General features: G+C 36.3%; 1 long non-coding RNA gene and 1 other non-coding gene across 5 annotated transcripts in view; both read left to right on the plus strand.

The window, feature by feature from the left end:
* LOC129659369 (uncharacterized) overlaps positions 1 to 20,783 on the plus strand; it is a 241,901-nt gene that overhangs the window by 48,719 nt on the left and 172,399 nt on the right. The gene's annotated exons all lie outside the window — the stretch shown is intronic.
* TRNAC-GCA (transfer RNA cysteine (anticodon GCA)) lies at positions 5,282 to 5,354 on the plus strand. The gene has a single exon. It is a non-coding gene; the product is annotated as a tRNA-Cys (tRNA).

Raw genomic sequence — 20,783 nt, forward strand, 5'->3', positions numbered from 1 at the left:
TCCATGGGATCGCAAAGAGTTGGACACGACTGAGTGACTAAGCACAGCAGAGCACTTATATATCAAAAGAAGGACCAGATTCTGTCAAACAAAACTCTGGGTCCTTGATTCCCAGTCTTGTTATCTTTCCTGATAGCATGCAGTTGAGCAGATGATGATCTTCAGATGTCCCCAGTGTCGTAGCTTCAACCAAGAGGCAAAATACAATATCCAGTTTAGTTATGGTTAGTTTTCTCTGGGTTCAAGATCTCATTCCTACTGTTGAAAAGTAGGATCTGGAGCACTAAAGGCAGTTACTGCTAATGTACAAATGTTATGTGGGCATGAATATCATTTCCTCAAGGCAATTAGGTAAATCATCCCAGTGGTCTTTCATCAGTAGGGGTTGAAGGATAGGCAGTGGAATGCAAATCAAGGAAAAGTATAAGACAGTTTGAAATCAGGAATAGGAGACAGAGCCTGGTAAATGTTCTAAGATAATTTATAATAATTGTTTAATGAATGCTTTTTAACTTGTTTATCTGAAAACACATTATGTGAAAATGAAAGTCGTTCAGATGTGTCCAACTCTTTGTGACCCCATGACTATATAGTCCATGGACTTCTCCAGACCAGAATACTGGAGTGGGTAGCCTTTCCCTTCTCCAGGGGAACTTCCCAACCCAGGAATTGAACTGGGGTCTCTGGCATTGTAGGTAGATTCTTTACCAACTGAGCTAACAGGAATAGCTATCAGGAAAACCAGGAAAACCCATCATACTTGGCATATAATGTGAATCATTTTGGAGTATTTCCTAGAGTTCATATCTTTAGTTGTCCAACATGCGTGTGTAGAAGAAAGCCAGGTAGAAAATGTGAGATTCTGGAAAGCCTATGTTCCAGTGATGGAAGAAATGGAGATATTTATCCTGGAAAGGGAAAAATATCTTATGGGAGTCTGGTGTTAGACTAAAAGTTAGCCTGTCTAGTTACAATAAGCAGAACTGGGACCAGTAAGAAAAAAGGAATGCTCAAAAAAGAAACTTGATTTTGATGTTTTAAAAAAACAAGGTTCTATTTATAGTGCTAACTGCTAAATTATATCTAAAGTGGGTTGCCTTGAAAGATGGTAAGTTCCTTGTCACAAGATGATATCAAAGATACTTTTGAAGTCTAAGATTCTATGAAATGCCATTAAACTAAAATATCAAATTTAGCAACATTTCTGGCCTCTCTATGGTTTCTTGTCTTACAGAGAGAGATTTGCCCAGACAGTTCAACTGGTTGAAAGTGAGTTCCCAAAAGTTTCCAGAAAAACAATTTTTAAAAAGGCTTTCTTCTAAATTGCTTTTTTATGAATTCAAAATAAATTTTAAAACTCAACAGGATGTTGCCAAAATTTATAGAGCTTTTATTGCTCTATTTTCATTTGATTAGATCTTTGCAGTATACATCAACCCTTTACCAGAAATCAAAAGAGAATGAAAATTTTAATGTATAACTCCCAGTGGTATTCTACCATTAGTGAGCTAAAGCAAATTAAATGTCAGCTGGTACAATGTTATCTTCCTAAGACAAGGTAATCTTGCATTAAAGAAATTCTTCAAGGTACAGGATATCATATCACTAACTCATCACCATCTTGTGATTAGACTCTTTATATTAGAGTGTAATGAGAGAATCAACAATTATGTGAGCTTGGAGCAGACAACATAGGAGACTTTATGTGAATCCAAGGAATCATACAATGGATGGCAAGATTCTAAAAATCAGCAGATCTTATGTGTTTTTAATAGGGATTACATTGAATCTGTAGACTGCATTTGGTAGTATAGTCATTTTCACAATATTGATTCTTCCTACCCAGGAGCAAGAAATATCTCTCTGTTTATGTCATCTTCGATTTCTTTCATCAGTGTCTTATAATTTTCCATGTATGTTTCTTTTGTCTCCTTAGGTAAATTTATTCCTAGATACTTAATTTTTTGTTGCAATGGCAAATGGGATTGATTCCTTAATTTCTCTTTCTGATTTTTCATTGTTAGTATATAGAAATGCAAGTGATTTCCGTGTATTGATTTTGTATGCTGCAACTTTGCTAAATTCACTGATTAGCTCTAGTAATTTTCTGATACTGTCTTTAGGTTTTTCTATGTACAAGGTCATGTCATCTACAAACAGTGACAGCTTTACTTCTTTTTCAATCTGGATTCCTTTTATTTCTTTTTCTTCTCTGATTGCTCTAGCTAGGACTTCCAGAGCTATGTTAAATAACAGTGGTGAAAGTGAACACACTTAACTTGTTCCTGATCTTAGGGGGAATGCTTTCAGTTTTTCACCATTGAGAATAATGTTTGCTGTTGGCTTACCATATATGACCTTTACGATGTTGAGGTCAGTTCCTTCTATGCCCATTTTTTGAAGAAAAATTTTGTCGAAGGCTTTTTATGCATCTATTGAGATCATCACATGGTTTTTATCTTTCAATTTGTTAATATGGTGTATCACACTGATTTGCATATATTGAAGAATCCTAGCATTCTTGAAATAAACCCAATTTGATCATGGTGTATGAGCTTTTTGATGTGTTGCTGAATTCTGTTTGCTAAAATTTTGTTGAGGATTTTTGCATCTAAGTTAATCAGTGATATTGGCCTGTACTTTTCTTTTTTTGTGTGTTGTCTTTGTCTGGTTTTGGTATCAGGGTGATGGTGGCCTCGTAGAATGAGTTTGGAAATATTCCTTCCTCTGCAATTTTTTGAAAGAGTTTTAGAAGGACAGGCATTAGCTCTTCTCTAAATGTTTGATAGAATTCTCCTGTGAAGCCATCTGGGCTTTTGTTTTTGGGGAGATTTTTTTTTATCACAGCTTCAATTTCAGTGCAGTAATTGGGTTGTTCATAATTTCTATTTCCTCCTGGTTCAGTCTTGGAAGATTGAACTTATCTAAGAATCTGTCTATTTCTTCCAGGCTATCCATTTTATTGTCATATAGTTGTTCTTAATAGTCTCTTACAATCCTTTGTATTTCTGTGTTGTCTCCTTTTTCATTTCTAATTTTGTTAATTTGATTCTTATCTCTTTTGTTCTTGATGAGTCTGGCTAAAGGTTTGTCAATTTTGTTTATCTTCTCAAAGAACCATATTTTGGTTTTATTATCTTTACTATGGTTTCTTTCATTTCTTTTTCATTTATTTCTGCTCTGATTTTTATGATTTCTTTTCTTCTAATTTGGGAGGGGGGGTGGGTTCTTCTTTTTCCAGTTATTTTGGGTTTAAAGTTAGGTTGTCTATTTGATGTTCTTCTTGTTTCTTGAGATAGGATTGTATTGCTATAAACTTCCCTCTTAGAACTGCTTTTGCTGCATCCCATAGGTTTTGAGTTGTCATGTTTTCATTGTCATTTGTTTCTAGTAATGTTTTGACTTCCATTTTGATTTCTTCAGTAGCCTGTTTGTTATTTAGAACCATGTTGTTTAATCTCCGTGTGTTTGTGTTTCTTACAGTTTTTTTTTCTTGTAATTGATATCTAGTCTTATAGCATTGTGGTCAGAGAAGATGCTTGATATGATTCAATTTTCTTAAATTTACTGAGGTTTGATTTGTGATCCAAGATGTGGTCTATCCTGGAGAATATTCCATGTGTACTTGAGAAGCGGTATTCTTCTGCATTTGGTTGGAATGTCCTAAAGATATCAACGAGATCCATCTCATCTAAAGTATCATTTAAGACCTGTGTTTCCTTATTAGTTTTCTATTTTGATAATTCGCCCATTGGTGTGAGTGGAGCGTTAGTCTCCTACTATTATTGTGTTACGGACAATTTCTCCTTTTCTGTCTGTTAGTGTTTGTCTTACGTATTGAGGTTCTTCTATGCTGGGTGCATAGATATTTACAATTGTTATGTCTTCATCTTGGATTGATCCCTTGATCATTATGTAGTGTCCTTCCTTATCTCCTGTAATCTTCTTTATTTTAAGGTCAGTTTTGTCTGATATGAGGATTGCTATTCCAGCTTTCTTTTGCTTCCCATTTGCATGGAATATATTTTTCCATCCTCTCACTTTCAGCCTATATGTGTCTTGAGGTCTGAAGTGGGTTTCTTGTAGGCAGTATATATATGGGTCTTGTTTTTGTATCCATTCAGCCAGTGTGTCTTTTGGTTGGAGCACTTAATCTATTTACATTTATAGTAATTATTGATATATATGTTCTTATTGCCATTTTCTTAATTGTTTGGGGTTGATTTTGTAGATCTTTTTTCTTCTCTTGTATTTCTTGACTATATAAGTCCCTTTAACATTTGTTGTAAAGCTGATTTAGTGGTACTGAATTCTCTTAACTTTTGCTTGTCCGAAAAGGTTTTTATTTCTCCATCAATTTTGAATGAGATCCTTGCCAGGTTCAGTAATCTTCACTGTAGATTTTTCCCTTTCAGTACTTTAAATATATCCTGCCATTCCCTTCTGGCCTATAGAATTTCTGCTGAAAGGTCAGCTGTTAAGCATATGGAGTTTGCCTTGTATGTTACTTGTTGCTTCTCCCTTGCTGCTTTTAATATTCTTTCTTTGTGTTTTTTCTTTGTTAGATTAGTATGTGTCTTGCCGTGTTTCTCCTGTATGGGACTCTTTCCTGCCTCTTGGACTTGATTGACTATTTCCTTTCCCACGTTGGGGAAATTTTCAACTATAATCTCTTCAAAAATTTTCTCATATCCTTTTTGTCTTCTTCTTCTGGGATCCCTATAATTCGAATGTTGGTGTGTTTGATATTGTTCCAGAGGTCTCTGAAATTATTCTTAGTTCTTTTCATTCTTTCTACTGTATTCTGCTCTTCAGAAGTTATTTCCACCATTTTATCTTCCAGCACACTGATTTGTTCTTCAGCTTCAGATATTCTGCTATTGATTCCTTCTAGAGTATTTTTAATTTCAGTAACTGTCTTCCTTGTCTCTGTATGTTTATTCTTTAATTCTTCTAGGTCTTTGTTAATTGATTCTTGCATTTTCTCTATTTTGTTTTCAAGGTTTTTGATCATTTTTACTATCATCATTCTGAATTCTTTTTCAAGGTTTTTTATTATCTTTACTATCATTATTCTGAATAATTTTTCAAGTAGTTTGCCTATTTCCTCTTTATTTATTTGGACTTCTGTATTTCTAGTTTGTTCCTTCATTTATGTAGTATGTCTCTGCCTTTTTATTATTCTTTTTTAACTTATTGTGATTGAGGTCTCCTTTTCCTAGGCTTCAAGGTTGAATTCTTTCTTCTTTTGGTTTCTGCCTTCCTAAAGTTGGTCAGGACTTCCCTGGTGGCTCAGATGGTAAAGCGTCTGCCTGCAATGCAAGAGACCCAGGTTCAATCCCTGGGTCAGGGAAGATCTCCTGGAGAAGGAAATGGCAGCCCACTCCTTCTTGCCTGGAAACTCCCATGGATGGAGGAGCTGGTAAGCTACAATCCATGGGCTCCCAAAGAGATGGACATGATTGAGTGACTTCACTTTCACTTAAGGTTTGTTTGTTTTTCCTCTGATGGGCAAGGCTGAGTGAGGTGGTAATCCTGTCTGCTGATGATTGGGTTTGTATTTTTGTTTTGTTTCTTGTTTAGATGAGGTGCCCTGCACAGGGTGCTACTGGTGGTTGGGTGATGCTGGGTCCTGTATTCAAGCAGTTTCCTTTGTGTGAGTTCTCACTGTTTGATACTCCCTAGGGTTAGTTCTCTGGTAGTCTAGGGTCTTGAAGTCAGTGCTCCCACTCTAAAGGCTCAGGGCGGGCTTGATCTCGAGTTTTGCATGTCTATATATTCTTTTCTGCTGGTCAGGTACTCCTGTCTGCTGTCAGCTGGTGTTCTGCCTGCACTTCTGTGTCTGAAGGTGTTTTCCTCATGTATCCATGAAGACAGGTCTGCCTACTCCTCCATCATCTTGTTCTCCAGGATTAGCTTTTGAAGAGACAAACTTTGAATGACTGGCTACACATAGGACACCTAAAATAGAATAGCGTGCTCTCTCTCACACACACACATAGACACAAGCACACACTCACATGTACATATGATCAATATGATAACAATGAATAGATCCTTAATCTACAGTAGAAAATGGATGGGGCAGTGCTGAGGAAAGTAAGGAAGTTCAGGCAGCAGTCAAGGAATTTCAGGGAAGTAAAGCCATCAGCAATTCGTAAAAATTAGGCTCCACCAGGTACAGAAGGCTTGACAAGTTAAAATTCTTTTAATAAGCCACAAAACAGCACTAATCAGCCGCAATGACTTGGTAAAACGTCACTGGCAAAATACCAACTTGTTGTATTCTCAGTATGGCTCTGTGCCTAAATATTGATCTCACATTTATTCAAAAGCTTTTATTTTTAAAAAGAAAATGTTACAGCATTCGACTTAGATGTGGTTGGCTCATCATACATGGATCAGAGGAAAATAGTGCTTATAGTAAAAACAGTAAAATACTTAGCCTTTAACAGTTCATTTACATTATCTCTTTTCTCCTTGATTCTAATCCTTTCCTCCCCTGAAGCATACACATTGGAGATAAAACAGACTGTCCTAAATTCAAATTGCCCTCTTCACTTTGGGTTCATGCCCTACATTGATCTTAATGTTTTGGCATAAACATGATAGCATGATACCCATTGGGGATGATGAATTTTCTAGAGTACATGCATTTCTCTTCTAATTATAATAGCTGCCATGCTGAGTCTTGTCTGCAGCCTCCAGATCTTTTTGAAAAGAACGAAGTCACTCTTGCCTGTCAGCTAGCCAGCAATTCCCAAAGATTGGTCTTACTGTTAGAATAAGAGAACTCTCTTTTAAAGTGAGATCTCAAAGGAAAGCCAACAAGACATTTTTTTCTTCTTACTTCCTAACTCTGCTTGTTATACCCTCAAAATTAAAAAAAGTTCATCAGCAAATTTAGCAGTGGGCATCTGTAATTTCACATATTCTCATGTATCTAGAGAAATTTTTAAATCTAATTATCGGTGTTATTAAAGTGAACGTTAAAGTGATCTTCTGATATCTGATTCATGAGTAAACAGAGAATGATGGGTTTCACCAAACTAGGGAACAGTATGGGAGAAAATGCTAAAGGAAAATATGTGGCTAGTGTTATGTAGCCAGTTTTCACTTTATTATCTGCCATGTGTCCAAGCTAAAAATCTTGGAGTCACTCTTAATTCCTTTTTCCTTTACATACCAGATCTATTTTTCAGAACTGTGTCACTTGTCCATGGCTTTCATTGGCTGCATTAGTGTCAGCATCTCCTGACTGATGGCATTACTTCTGCCCTGACTTTATCCTAGAGTTCATGCTCAGAAGAGCAACCAGCCAGTTTGTTCTTAGAAAGCATATGTCAGACTGTACCATGCCTCTGCTTATATTTTTAAGTGGGTAAAGCCCAAGTTTTCTCAATGCCCAGTAGCACCCTATTAGATCTTATCTTCTATGGTCCCAGTTCATTCTGATCATTTCACTCTTCCTGGAAAGAATAGACCCATCACAGCTTCAATGACTTTGCCTTGCCTATTTGTTTGATCTTCCCCAAAACTTCTTTCATGTCTTGACTCAAATGCCACATACCTGGAGAGACCTTACTGAGACACTCTGTCTACTGAACTCTCAAACTCTGTGTTATGGAGATTTCTTTCCAACTTAATTTTGCCAGCTCATAGTTTGTCTTATAGTTAAAATGGAGGCAACTGATAGCACTGAGTTGTTGTTGCCAAAGAAAAGAAGCTAATATTTGAACACATATGGCTTATTGTACAGACCAGTGAGTGATTATCTTTTATTATGAAAAATATATATCTAAGAGAGTATATGTATCATGTAGGTCTCTGAAGAGATTATACCAGTAGTCAGTTCCACAATTAGTAAATTGAGTTCTCAGTATTCCATATCCTGACCACAACTTTGTATAGATAGTTTTATGTTTTCCAATTTAGTAATATAAAAGGATAGTTCATAATAAAATTAATTTCCCTGATTACTAATGAGTTTGTACATCTTTTAATGTTTTGATTAATCATTCATACTTTCTCTCATCAAATACCTCTTTGTGGTTTGTATTTTGTTTCCTCCTTTGTCTTCACTGAGTGGTCTCAGTGAGTTCAGTTCAGTTGCTCAGTTGTGTCTGATTCTTTGTGACCCCATGGGCTGCAGCACGCCAGACCTCCCTGTCCATTACCAAGTCCCAGAGTTTACTGAAGCCCATGTCCATTGAGTCAGTGATGCCATCCAACCATCTCATCTTCTGTTGTCCCCTTCTCCTCCTGCCTTCAATCTTTCCCAGCATCAGGGTCTTTTCAATGTTTCAGTTCTTTGCATCAGGTGGTCAAAGTATTGAAGTTTCAGCTTCAGCATCAGTCCTTCCATTTCCTCTGGGATGGACTGGTTAGATCTCCTTGCAGTCCAAGGGACTCTCAAGAGTCTTCTCCAATACCACAGTTCAAAAGCATCAATTCTCCAGCACTCAGCTTTCTTTATAGTCCAATTGTCACATCCATACATGACTATTGGAAAAACCATAGCTTTGACTAGACAGACCTTTGTTGGCAAAGTAATGTCTGTGCTTTTGAATACGCTGTCTAGGTTGGTCATAGCTTTTCTTCCAAGGAGCAAGCATCTTTTCATTTCATGGCTGCAGTCACCATCTGCAGTGATTTTGGAGCCCCAAAAAATAAAGTCTGTCATTGTTTCCGCTGTTTGGGGAAACATCTATCTGCCATGAAGTGATGGGACCAGATGCCATCTTAGTTTTCTGAATGTTGAGCTTTAAGCCAGCTTTTTCACTCTCCTTTCATTTTTATCAAGAGGCTTTTGAGTTCCTCTTCACTTTCTGCCATAAGTGCAGTGTCATCTGCATATCTGAGGTTATTGATATTTCTCCTGGCAATCTTGATTCCAGCTTGTGCTTCATCCAGCCCAGGGTTTCTCATGATATACTCTGCATTATAAGTTAAATAAGCAGGGTGACAATATACAGCCTTGACGTACTCCTTTCCCAATTTGGAACCAGTCTGTTTTCCATGTCCAGGACTAACTGTTGCTTCCTGACCTGCATACAGATTTCTCGAGAGGCAGGTCAGGTGGTCTGGTATTCCCATCTCTTTCAGAATTTTCCACAGTTTATTGTGATCCACACAGTCAAAGGCTTTGGCATAGTCAGTAAAGCAGAAGTAGATGTTTGTCTAGAACTCTCTTGCTTTTGCGATGATCCAGCGTATGTTCGCAGTTTCATTTCTTGTGTATTCTAATTATATTCTAATTGAATATTTTCTATTTAATGCCAGTTTCTTACTAATTTGTAAAACTTTTTAACACATTTTGGATATGAATTCTATAAGTGGTTTAAAATATCTTCTCCAAGTTTGCAGCTTATATCTTTTGAGTCATTTTAATGTAGTCAAATATGTATTTTCCATTATGATTTGATCTTCTTGGGATCTTATTTTTAAAACCCTCCCTATTCCAATGTCCAAAAACATATTTTAACATTTTCTAAATACTTTTGAGATTTGGTCACTCGTGCTTGTCTACTTTTTTTTTTTTTTTGAAAATCAAAATTCTGTTTATTTTATTTTTATTTTTTTACTTTACAATATTGTATTGGTTTTGCCATACATCAACATGATTAAGTATAGTTGACTTGCAACGTTCTGTTTGTTCCTGGTGTACAACATAATAGTTCAGTATTTTATGGTTTATACTCCATATAAAGTTATTATAAAATAATGACTATGTACATGATATCTTGATAACTCTTATGACTAGTAGTTTGTACCCCTTAATCCCCTTCACCTATTTTTCCCTCTCCCCTCTCATCTCCCCTCTGGCAACCACTAGGTTGTTCTTTGTATCTGTGATTCTCTTTTTATTTTGTTATATTTTGTATATATTTTAGGTTTTACATATAAGTGAAAACACAGTATTTGTCTTTCTCTGTCTGATTTGTTTCACTAAGCCTAAGTCCATGTCCATTCACGTTGTGGCAAATGACAAAATTTCATTGTAATAATCCATCGTGTGTGTGTGTGTGCGTGTGTCTGTCTGTCTGTCTGTCTGTCTGTTTTCCCTGATGGCTCTTCCCTGGGGGCTTCCCAGGTGGCTCAGATGGTAAAGAATCCACCTGCATTGTGGAAGACCTGGGTTCAATCCCTGGGCTGGGAAGATCCCCTGGAGAAGGAAATGGCAATTCACTCCAGTATTCTTGCCTGAAGAATCCCCATAGACAGAGGAGCCTTGTGGAGTACAGTCCATGGGGTCGCAAAGAGTTAGACATCACTGAGCAACTAAGGACATGTGTATGTCTACCATATATTTAACTGAATTTTCAAAAATATTACTATTTTAGGATTATAGACATTTTACTTTTCATTTGTATTGTTAACTAATTGTCTCAGAATCATTCACTAAATAATAATTTCTCTATTGATGTCCATTGTAATACATCCAAGTTCTTTGTGTCATTTATCATTTTTTATTTATTTTTGACCCCTGTGTAACCTTCCCAATGAGGATTTCTTGGATTTTTTTATTTAAATTGAATCTCATCTGCTCCTTCACAACCACACACATTTTACACATTTTGTACATTCTATTGCCTTCCTCTTTTAATATTTCTTCATAGCATCTATCACTATCTGAGATATTATATTTTACTTATTCATCTCATGTATTGCTTTCCTCTCAATTATAGAAACTCCACAGAATTTTAGTTTTATTTGCTCTATCATTACTATATCACCAAAACTTAAAAAATCAGTATATATAACAGGTGTTGAAAAAATAGTTGAATTATATTGAGTTGATGGTCTACATGTTTATTGCCATTCTGATGCAAACTGTACTTTATAAGAAACTGATATTTTGCATCTTGATCCTTTCACCTGGTCTTCATTAAGGGTATCTTGGACCTGAGTCTTTGATCTTCCAGGAACATTTGAGAATTAGCTTTCAAAACTATAAAGGGAAAATTCTTTTGGGAAGGTTGGTATTAAATCTGCATGTTAACTTGGAAGGAACTGAATTTTTTTTTTTACATAGAGCTTTCCTCTCCACAATATTATTTGTCTCTATGTAAAATTTACATCTTATGTAATTGCTTTCAAAAACATTTTATAATTTTGTACATAGAGTTCTTACATACATTTTGCTAGTTTAATTTCATTATATATTTGTTGCTACAATGAATAATAATTTTTAAAATTAGAAGTTGCCATAATTGGAAATTAAAGGGAAACATGTACTCACTTTATTATATTATTATTTTTTAAATAAATAGATATTATATTGAAGTATAGTTGAGTTACAATGTTACAGGTGCATAGCAAGGTGTTTCAGTTATAAAAATACACTTATATTGTTTTTGAAATTGTTTTCCATCATAGGTTAATACATGATATTGACTATAGTTCTCTATGTTCTACAGTAAACCTTTGTTGCTTGTTGCATATCTGTGTTTTTTTTTTTATTAGAAACCTATCATTCTATTCATACTAAGTCCAACAAGTGAGATCAAAATGTTATAACTTTTTAAGTTAGGCAAAAGTCATAATTTTCTAAAAAATATATATTATCTATATTTATATATATGTCTACAAAAGTTTTTCTATGAAAATAAAAGCAAAAATAAACAAATGGGATCTAATTAAAATTAAAAGCTTCTGCACAACAAAAGAAACTATAAGCAAGGTGAAAGACAGCCTTCAGAATGGGAGAAAATAATAGCAAATGAAGCAACTGACAAACAACTAATCTCAAAAATATACAAGCAACCCCTGCAGCTCAATTCCAGAGAAATAAATGACCCAATCAAAAAATGGGCCAAAGAACTAAATAGACATTTATCCAAAGAAGACATACAGATGGCTAACAAACACACGAAAAGATGCTTAACATCACTCATTATCAGAGAAATGCAAACAAATCAAAACCAAAATGAGGTACCATTTCATGCCAGTCAGAATGGCTGTGATACAAAAATCTACAAACAATAAATGCTGGAGAGGGTGTGGAGAAAAGGGAACCCTCTTACACTGTTGGTGGGAATGCAAACTAGTACAGCCACTATGGAGAACAGTGTGGAGATTCCTTAAAAAACTATAAATAGAACTGCCATACGACCCATCAATCCCACTGCTGGGCATACACACTGAGGAAACCAGAATTGAAAGAAACACGTGTACCCCAATGTTCATTGCAGCACTGTTTATAATAGCCAGGACATGGAAACAACCTAGATGTCCATCAGCAGATGAATGGATAAGAAATCTGTGGTACATATACACAATGGACTATTACTCAGCCTTTAAAAAGAATACATTTGAATCAGTTCTAATGAAGTGAATGAAACTGGAGCCTATTATACAGAGTGAAGTAAGCCAGAAAGAAAAACACCAATACAGTATACTAACACATATATGGAATTTAGAAAGATGGTAATGATAACCCTGCATGCTATGCTAAGTCACTTCAGTCGTGTCCGACTCTGTGCAACCCCATAGATGGCAGCCCACCAGGCTCCCCCGTCCCTGGGATTCTCCAGGAAAAAACACTGGAGTGGGTTGCCATTTCCTCCTCCAATGCATGAAAGTGAAAACTGAAAGTGAATTTGCTCAATCGTGTCTGACTCTTAGCAACCCCATGGACTGCAGCCTACCAGGCTCCTCTGTTCATGGGATTTTCCAGGCAAGAGTACTGGAGTAGGGTGCCATTGCCTGCTCTATGGGAGACAGCAAAAGAGACACATTGTATAGAACAGTATTTTGGACTCGGGGGCGGGGGGGGGCGCGATGATTTGGGAGAATGGCATTGAAACATGTATAATATCATATAAGAAACGAATCGCCAGTCCAGGTTTGATGCAGGATACAGGAAGCTTGGGGCTGGTGCGCTGGGATGACCCAGAGGGATGGTATGGGGAGGGAGGTGGGAGAGGGGATCAGGATTGGGAACACGTGTACACCAGTGGCGGATTCATGTTGATGTATGGCAAAACCAATACAATATTATAAAGTAAAAAAAAATGTAGATAATTAAAGTAATAAAAATTGAGGAAATCTGAAAGCCTTTATACTTGGTAAAGGCTTGAGAAAGAACAACAACAGCAAAAAAATAGAGATGGAGAAATGTGAGAACATAAACTAAATGAAATGGAAACACTAAATATGAAATCAGATCAGATCAGATCTGTCGCTCAGTCATGTCCGACTCTTTGCGACCCCATCAATAGCAGCACGCCAGGCCTCCCTGTCCATCACCAACTCCCGGAGTTCACTCAGACTCACGTCCATCGAGTCGGTGATGCAATCCAGCCATCTCATCCTCTGTCATCCCTTTCTCCTCCTGCCCCCAATCCCTCCCAGCATCAGAGTCTTCTCCAATAAGTCAACTCTTCGCATGAAGTGGTCAAAGTACTGGAGTTTCAGCTTTAGCATCATTCCTTCCAAAGAACACTCAGGACTGATCTCCTTCAGAATGGACTGGTTGGATCTCCTTGCAGTCCAAGGGACTCTCAAGAGTCTTCTCCAACACCACAGTTCAAAAGCATCAATTCTTCGGTGCTTAGCTTTCTTCACAGTCCAACTCTCACATCCATACATGACCATTGAAAAAACCATAGCCTTGACTAGACGCACCTTTGTTGGCAAAGTAATGTCTCTGCTTTTGAATATGCTATCTAGGTTGGTCATAACTTTCCTTCCAAGGAGTAAGCGTCTTTTAATTTCATGGCTGCAGTCACCATCTTCAGTGATTTTGGAGCCCAAAAAAATAAAGTCTAAATATGAAATAGAAAATGTGAAATAAACTAGATAAAAATAAAAAATTATCATAGTTCAGCTGTTTTTAAACATGACTGCTCATCAGAAATATATCTGGAGCTCTCAGGAAAAAAAGGAATACCTGAGAATTTGTATTTTTCAAAAAATTTCAAGATAGTTCTGATAAGCATTTGGATTTTAAAAAGTGATTACAGGTTTTTCTCTTAGATCCTAGTTTTGGTGATACGGAGTTCTGTTATATTTATGTTGACCAATAATGATGCAATGGTATTGAATAATAGTTGCATAATCACAATTGTTTTCACTATCAATAGCCAGACAATAAAAGACAATTGCAATTACAAGCGATAATGGGAACATGATCAACTTAACAATGTAAAATAATTACAATTTGTGGAGGTGTTGGAGCTAGTGAAAGTGATGGAATTCCAGTTGAGCTATTTCAAATCCTAAAAGATGATGCTATTAAAATGCTGCACTCAGTATGCCAGCAAATTTGGAAAACTCAGCAGTGGCCACAGGATGGGAAAAGGTCAGTTTTCATTCTAATCCCAAAGAAAGGCAACGCCAAAGAATGTTCACACTACCACACAATTGCACTTATCTCACATGCTAGCAAATTAATGCTCAAAATACTCCAAACTAGCCTTCAACAATATGTGAACTGACTTCCAGATGTTCAAGCTGGTTTTTGAAAAGGCAGAGGAACCAGAGATCAAATTGCCAACATCCGTTGGATCACAGAAAAAGCAAGAAAGTTCCAGAAAAACATCTCCTTCTGCTTTATTGACTACACCAAACCTTTGATTGTGTGGATCACAACAAACTATGGAAAATTCTTCAAAAGATGGGAATACCAGCTTATCTGACTCTGGAGAAATCTGTATGCAGGTCAACAGGCATCATTTAGAACTGGACGTGGAACAAGAGACTGGTTCCAGATTGGGAAAGGAGTACGTCAAGACTGTATATTGTTCACCCTGCTTGTTTAATTTATACACAGAGTACATCGTGTGAAATGCCAGGCTGGATGAATCATAAGCTGGAATCAATATTCTGGGGAGAAATTGAGAATAAGAAATGTTCTCAATTGTGAGAAAAATATCAATAACCTCAGATATGCAGATAACACCACCCTATCGCAGAAAGTGAAGAGGAACTGAAGAGCCTCTTGATGAAAGTGAAAGAGGAGAGTGAAAAAGCTGGCTTAAAGCTCACCATTCAGAAAACTAAGGTCATGGCATCCAGTCCCATCACTTCATGGAAAATAGTTAGAGAAACAATGGAAACAGTGAGAAACTTTTTTTCTTGGGCTCCAAAATCACTGCAGATGGTGACCTCAGTCATGAAATTAAAAGACGCTTACTCTTTGGAAGAAAAGCTATGACCAACCTAGACAGCATATTAAAAAGCAGAGCCATTACTTTTCTAAGAAAGGTCCGTCTAGTCAAAGCTATGGTTTTTCAGTAGTCATGTATTGAAGTGAGAGTTGGATTATAAAGAAAGCTGAGTGCCAAAGAATTGATGCTTTTGAACTGTGGTGATGGAGAAGACTCTTGAGAGTCCCTTGGATTGCAAGGAGATCCAACCAGTCAATCCTAAAGTAAATCAGTCCTGAATATTCATTGGAAGGTCTGATGCTGAAGCTGAAGCTCCAATACTTTTGTCACCTGATGCAAAGAACTGACTTATTTGGGAAAGACCCTGATGCTGGGAAAGATCAAAGACAGGAGGAGAAGAGGATAGTGGATGAGAGGGTTGTATGGCATCATCAACTTGATTGAGATGAGTTTGAGCAAGCTCTGGGAGTCAGTGATAGGGAAGCCTGGTGTGCTTCAGACCATTTATCCATTCTTCTGCCTCATTTATTCTGCTATTGATTCCTTCTAGTGTATTATTCATCTCTTTTGTTTGTTCTTTAGTTCTTCTAGGTCTTTGGTAAACATTTCTTGCATCTTTTCAATCTTTGCCTCCATTCTTTTCCTGAGATCCTGTATCATCTTTACTATCATTATTCTGAATTCTTTTTCTGGAAGGTTGCCTATCTCCACCTCATTTAGTTGTTTTTCTGGGATATTATCTTTTCTCTTCATCTGAGATATAACTATCTGCTTTTTCTGTAATATAGTTTTTGTTTTAGCTGCTATGAGATTGTGCTGCTTCTTGATTCTTCTCTCTGCCCTCCAAAAGATGAGGCTAAGAGGCTTGTGAAAGCTTGATGGGAAGGATTGGCAATAGTTTTGAAAAACTGGGTCTTGCTCTGGTCAGCAGGGCCTTGCTCAGTAAAGCTTTAATCCAATTATCTGCTGATGGATGGGGTTGCACTCCTTCCCTAGTAGTAGTTTAGCCTGAGGGTTAATGGCAGTCTCTAAGAGGGTTTATGCCAAGGGCTCCTATCCCTGTGGTGAGACCTGTTGACCCACACATCTACAGAAGTCCCTCTACAGCAGGTAGTTTTGGTTCAGTCTCCCATGTTGACATGTGCCAAATTTTGTGTGTGCCCTCCAGGACTGGAGTCTCTGTTACCCTCAGTCCTCTGGAAATTCTGTAATCGAATCCCATTGGCCCTCAAAGCCAGATCCCCTGAGGATTCCCAGTCCCTTTGTCAGCTCCCCAGGCTGGAGGCCTGACATGGGATTCAGAACCTTCACAGTAGTGTGAGAACTTGGTTTGGTATTATTGTTCTCCATTCTGTGGTTCGCCCAATTGGTGATTCCAGCAATAGCCAGTGTTGAAATACACTGTTCTAGGAGAGTACATTCCAGGAAATCCAACTGTAAAGATACAATACTATTAATATTATTAGATAGCATGATTAGATAATAATATATTGAATGTCCAAGCTTTAATTTTTATATCTTCTTTGACTTAGACTCTCCATATACCATGGCTAATTAAAAGACCAAATATTGTATTTCAATGTTAATGTCCCATAACAGGTTCTTAAATGTATATAAAGTAACAAAACATTTAGTTTTCAAAGTTTAGAAGTGGAAAAAGTATTTTGAGATTAAAGGATGTATAGTCAGGATCACTAGATAGTATACAAGCAAAGAAAACTAAATGTAACAAATATCTCAGTATTGATCAATGGAAACTTTTTTTTCCATGGATTTAATAATATAAAAAATATCAAAATTCTTAGAAAATTTATTAAAATAATCCACATAAAATAAAATTTATATTATTCTAAAGACAGCAATATGGGAATATTCTCTGAATAATAGGGTCAATTGCATTTCAGCTACAGAACAAAGACATGAAGAGTCCTGAGCAGGAAAAGCAAAAAAAAATAAGGAGACTGATATTGAGCATAATATTCTAACAGAATATACTTGTGTAAGAATTCCTCTTAGAAAAGCAATTCTTTTTATTTAGGCAAATTGGTGGAAGATATTTTTTGAGGGTTAAATGTGTTATGGGTCCTTCTCCATAATCAGAATGGGGATAAATAATTAATTAGTATGATTAAAGTTGAGAATTTTTTCAGTTTCCTAACAAAACCTGAGTGAATCAGGGAGGGAAAACACTTAGCAACATAACTGAATGCCAGAAGTTTGGGGGAGGAGGCTGACAAAGTTTGCTTTGCCTGAAAGAGAAATCATGGCTACAGAGAGTGGAGAAAGGATACCATACTAGGAAGGAATCTACACTTTGGAGTCCTTATCTACTTCATTTCATTCTAAATTTTAAGAAGAATATGGACTTTATGTGATCAGAGAACTTGAAATTTTCTAGGCACAGAACACCTGGGTTATGCACACATGACAAGCCCTACTACCTATCCTGGAAATAAAGTTCACTGATATCAAAAATCTAAATCTAGGACTCTCAAATCAAGGCACTTCAGAGTTGGCTTTTGTGTGGGAAAGGAGAGATTACGATGTAGGATGGTCATCCTAGAGTTTGGTCCTTAAATTAGTATATACATACTGGGGCTTATAAAAACTTAAAAGGGGGCAGCATAGGCATAAATATTAAGATAGTTAATATTCAAATTTTAAGTTTCCATATTTACTTCTTAAAAATACAACTGCAGTTTTGGTCTCTTGCTGGGTCTCTATTCCCATTTTTCCTTTCAAAATGTCTCCTTTCAGTCTACAAAAGAAAAGCACTTTTCCCAAGCTTGGCAGAATCTCTCCATGCTGTATTTTGATGGAGTAAACATACTAAGGGAAAAAGTGGCAATTTTAATTATCAGTGTTGAGAGGCTTCCTCTAATCAAGACATCTCTCCATATTTTTTTCATATTTGTGTCCATGACATTGGATATTAGAAATAGGATATGTTGCACTGTGTTGAGATATTCTGAATTTAAGTATATCATAGAGCATGGTGGTGGGATTGATGACAGTTTTCCCTTAACTACTTTCTTTTCCCTTCCAATGACCATTGTCAAAGAATTCATTATTCTTGAGGAAGAATTCTTTGAGGTGTTTGGCAAAAGTTTACATATATGAAAGATTTGAATTCATTTGTCTTCTAAACATATAACGTATAAGATTTCTGGAACCTATTAACAAACTATTAAAAACTATTAATTTTTAATTAGAAAAGATGAATATAAGTGAAATGTAAATAAAACTAAAAGTATCTTGCAGTTAGCATTACTGTGAAAGCCTTCTCCAAAATAACATTGTTCCATGTGAAAGCTAGAAATTATTCATGATTGCAAAATACATTGTAATATCTGTAACACTTTTTCATAGTTTAAAAATATTAGATACCAAACCTATTGTTGCAATTAAATTGGTTTCTCCTATTCAAATAACACTATACTTTGTAAAGATCAGATAGGAACATCTGAAATCAGATAGAAACAACAGGGAACATTGTTCAATATTTTGACAGAAATTGTTGTAAATAAAACATATTTCTTGAGTACTGAAGATCTAGGGATAGCTCTAGTTATTGTCAGTAAATAATGTATGTTCATGTGTATAGGGAAGAAAATCAGCATTGGTAATTATGGTGTGGTATGCAATTCTTGCCAAATAATTACTTAGTAGAGAGGTTTTCTGAACATTAGACAGTGATATTTGAGTTAATTCTGGCTGAATGGACAATGATCAGGTACAAGAATGGTTTATTGCTTATTTCTGCATCTTGAAATCTTAATTTATTTTGAGAAGGCTATTTTTTTAACAGCCTCTTTAAATTATGTGTCAGCTGGGGACTTTAGTAAGTACTGAAAAAAAAATAAATTCAAATACAATTGTAAGATAACAAATAGAGTGAGGTAATATGAGATTCTAAGTATACAGATCAGAAAAAATAAAGTTGTTAATTATGTCAATGAGACACTCACCAGGGCTTGGGAAGTAGACTGAACTACTCAGTCTGAAATGGTAAAATGTAGAGACTCTAGTAAACCATGAGTTTTATGTTTATGGAGAAGAAGGTAGTCTAGGAAATATAAATTTACCCATTTTCTTCTAGGCTGAATATTCTTAATCAAAAGGCAAAAAAAATGAATGTCTTTAGTTTCCATGTCAAAATCAGAGCACTAAAAGTAAATTGAAGTTAAATGAATGTTGACCACAGAAACAGTAAATACACTAATGTCTTCATTTATACTTGATTCATTTACAGGTCTATAATCTCTTATTCTCAATTTCAAAATCTAGTTATATAGCTAGTTATAAGGTAATTATATAGTTTATTTGGGAACAAAAAACTCATGTGAGGCTATTTTTAGTCTTTATGTTACTTTACCTTACTAAGTATGTGTTATATGTTTCAGTACAGAAATCGTAATAGACTTGATTATAGGGTGCTGTCCTCACATCAACTGAGAATGTTATGTAGTATATGGTGTATATACTTAAAAACATTACACCAAAACACTGGAAAAGAGCTGTTGATGCATGTTAATCCTAATTTGTACAAATAGAGCTTTCAAAATATTCTGACCCCTCATTGTTCAGTCGACCAGTTGTTCTTGCTCTTTGAGACCCCATGGACTGCAGCACTCCAGGCCTCCCTGTCCCTCACCATCTCCCAAAGTTTGCCCAGTTCCTGTCCATTGCATATGTGATGCCATTCAGCCATCACCCTCTTCTCCTTCTGCCCTCAATCTTTCCCAGCATCAGGAACTTCTCCAATGAGTCAGCTGTTCACATCTGGTGACCAAAATACTGGAGTTTCAGCATCAGTCTTTCCAATGAGTATTCAGGGTTCATTTCCCTTAAGGTTGATTGGCTTGATCACCTGAACATGAACATAATATGTCACTCATCTACTTAGCAACTTTTACAGAATGCTCCAAGTGTGATTGACACTGTTCTAGGTGCTGGGAATACGTGGTCATGCACATTTGCTTTTTTTTTCTTTGGCCATGTAGCACATTTTGAGCAGTTTTCGTCCATATAGGGGATTTTCTATGTTAGGAACCACACTTCTCAAATGAGAAAGCTGAAACTAAACTTTTATTGCCACTGTCCTTGATCCAGAGCTCAGCTTTGTGACCTAGAATTCACTAATCACATGCACGTACTCCAAACTTTGGTCCTGAAAGGAAGAACTATAGGAAGCAGATACCAAAGAGGGTACTTTTCTAAATGATTTTCTTGATAGGTTAGAGCCCCCATAGCTGAAAAATTGGACTTCCAAGATAGGATATTGTCAGCATGTGGACAGTGGTATCTGGCTCTGGTGACAATTGTGATGGAGTGCATTGATCCATCCCCACTGTGAGCCTTCCACACTTTTTCTGGTGTCTTAACCTCCCAGTCTGGGTAATCTTGCCTCCTGGAGAGTCAATGAGCAACTACAAACTTTTAATAAATTTATTGCTGTTTATGATAAATATGGGTTAGCTATTTTTGCAATTAACAACCATGATTCATATAAACAATGAAAAAAGTCCCTGACCACATAGGGCTAGAAGGGGAAACAGATAAGTTAATATGCTGATCAGCACAAAATAGAATATAAGGCTGTTTTTTTTTAAGCACATGAATGGAGGAAGAGGATTATTTTAGAGGCATGGCAAGGGCAGAACTCTCAGA

This window comes from Bubalus kerabau, chromosome 8 (assembly GCF_029407905.1).
Source record: "Bubalus kerabau isolate K-KA32 ecotype Philippines breed swamp buffalo chromosome 8, PCC_UOA_SB_1v2, whole genome shotgun sequence".
NCBI classification, from domain to species: domain Eukaryota; kingdom Metazoa; phylum Chordata; class Mammalia; order Artiodactyla; family Bovidae; genus Bubalus; species Bubalus kerabau.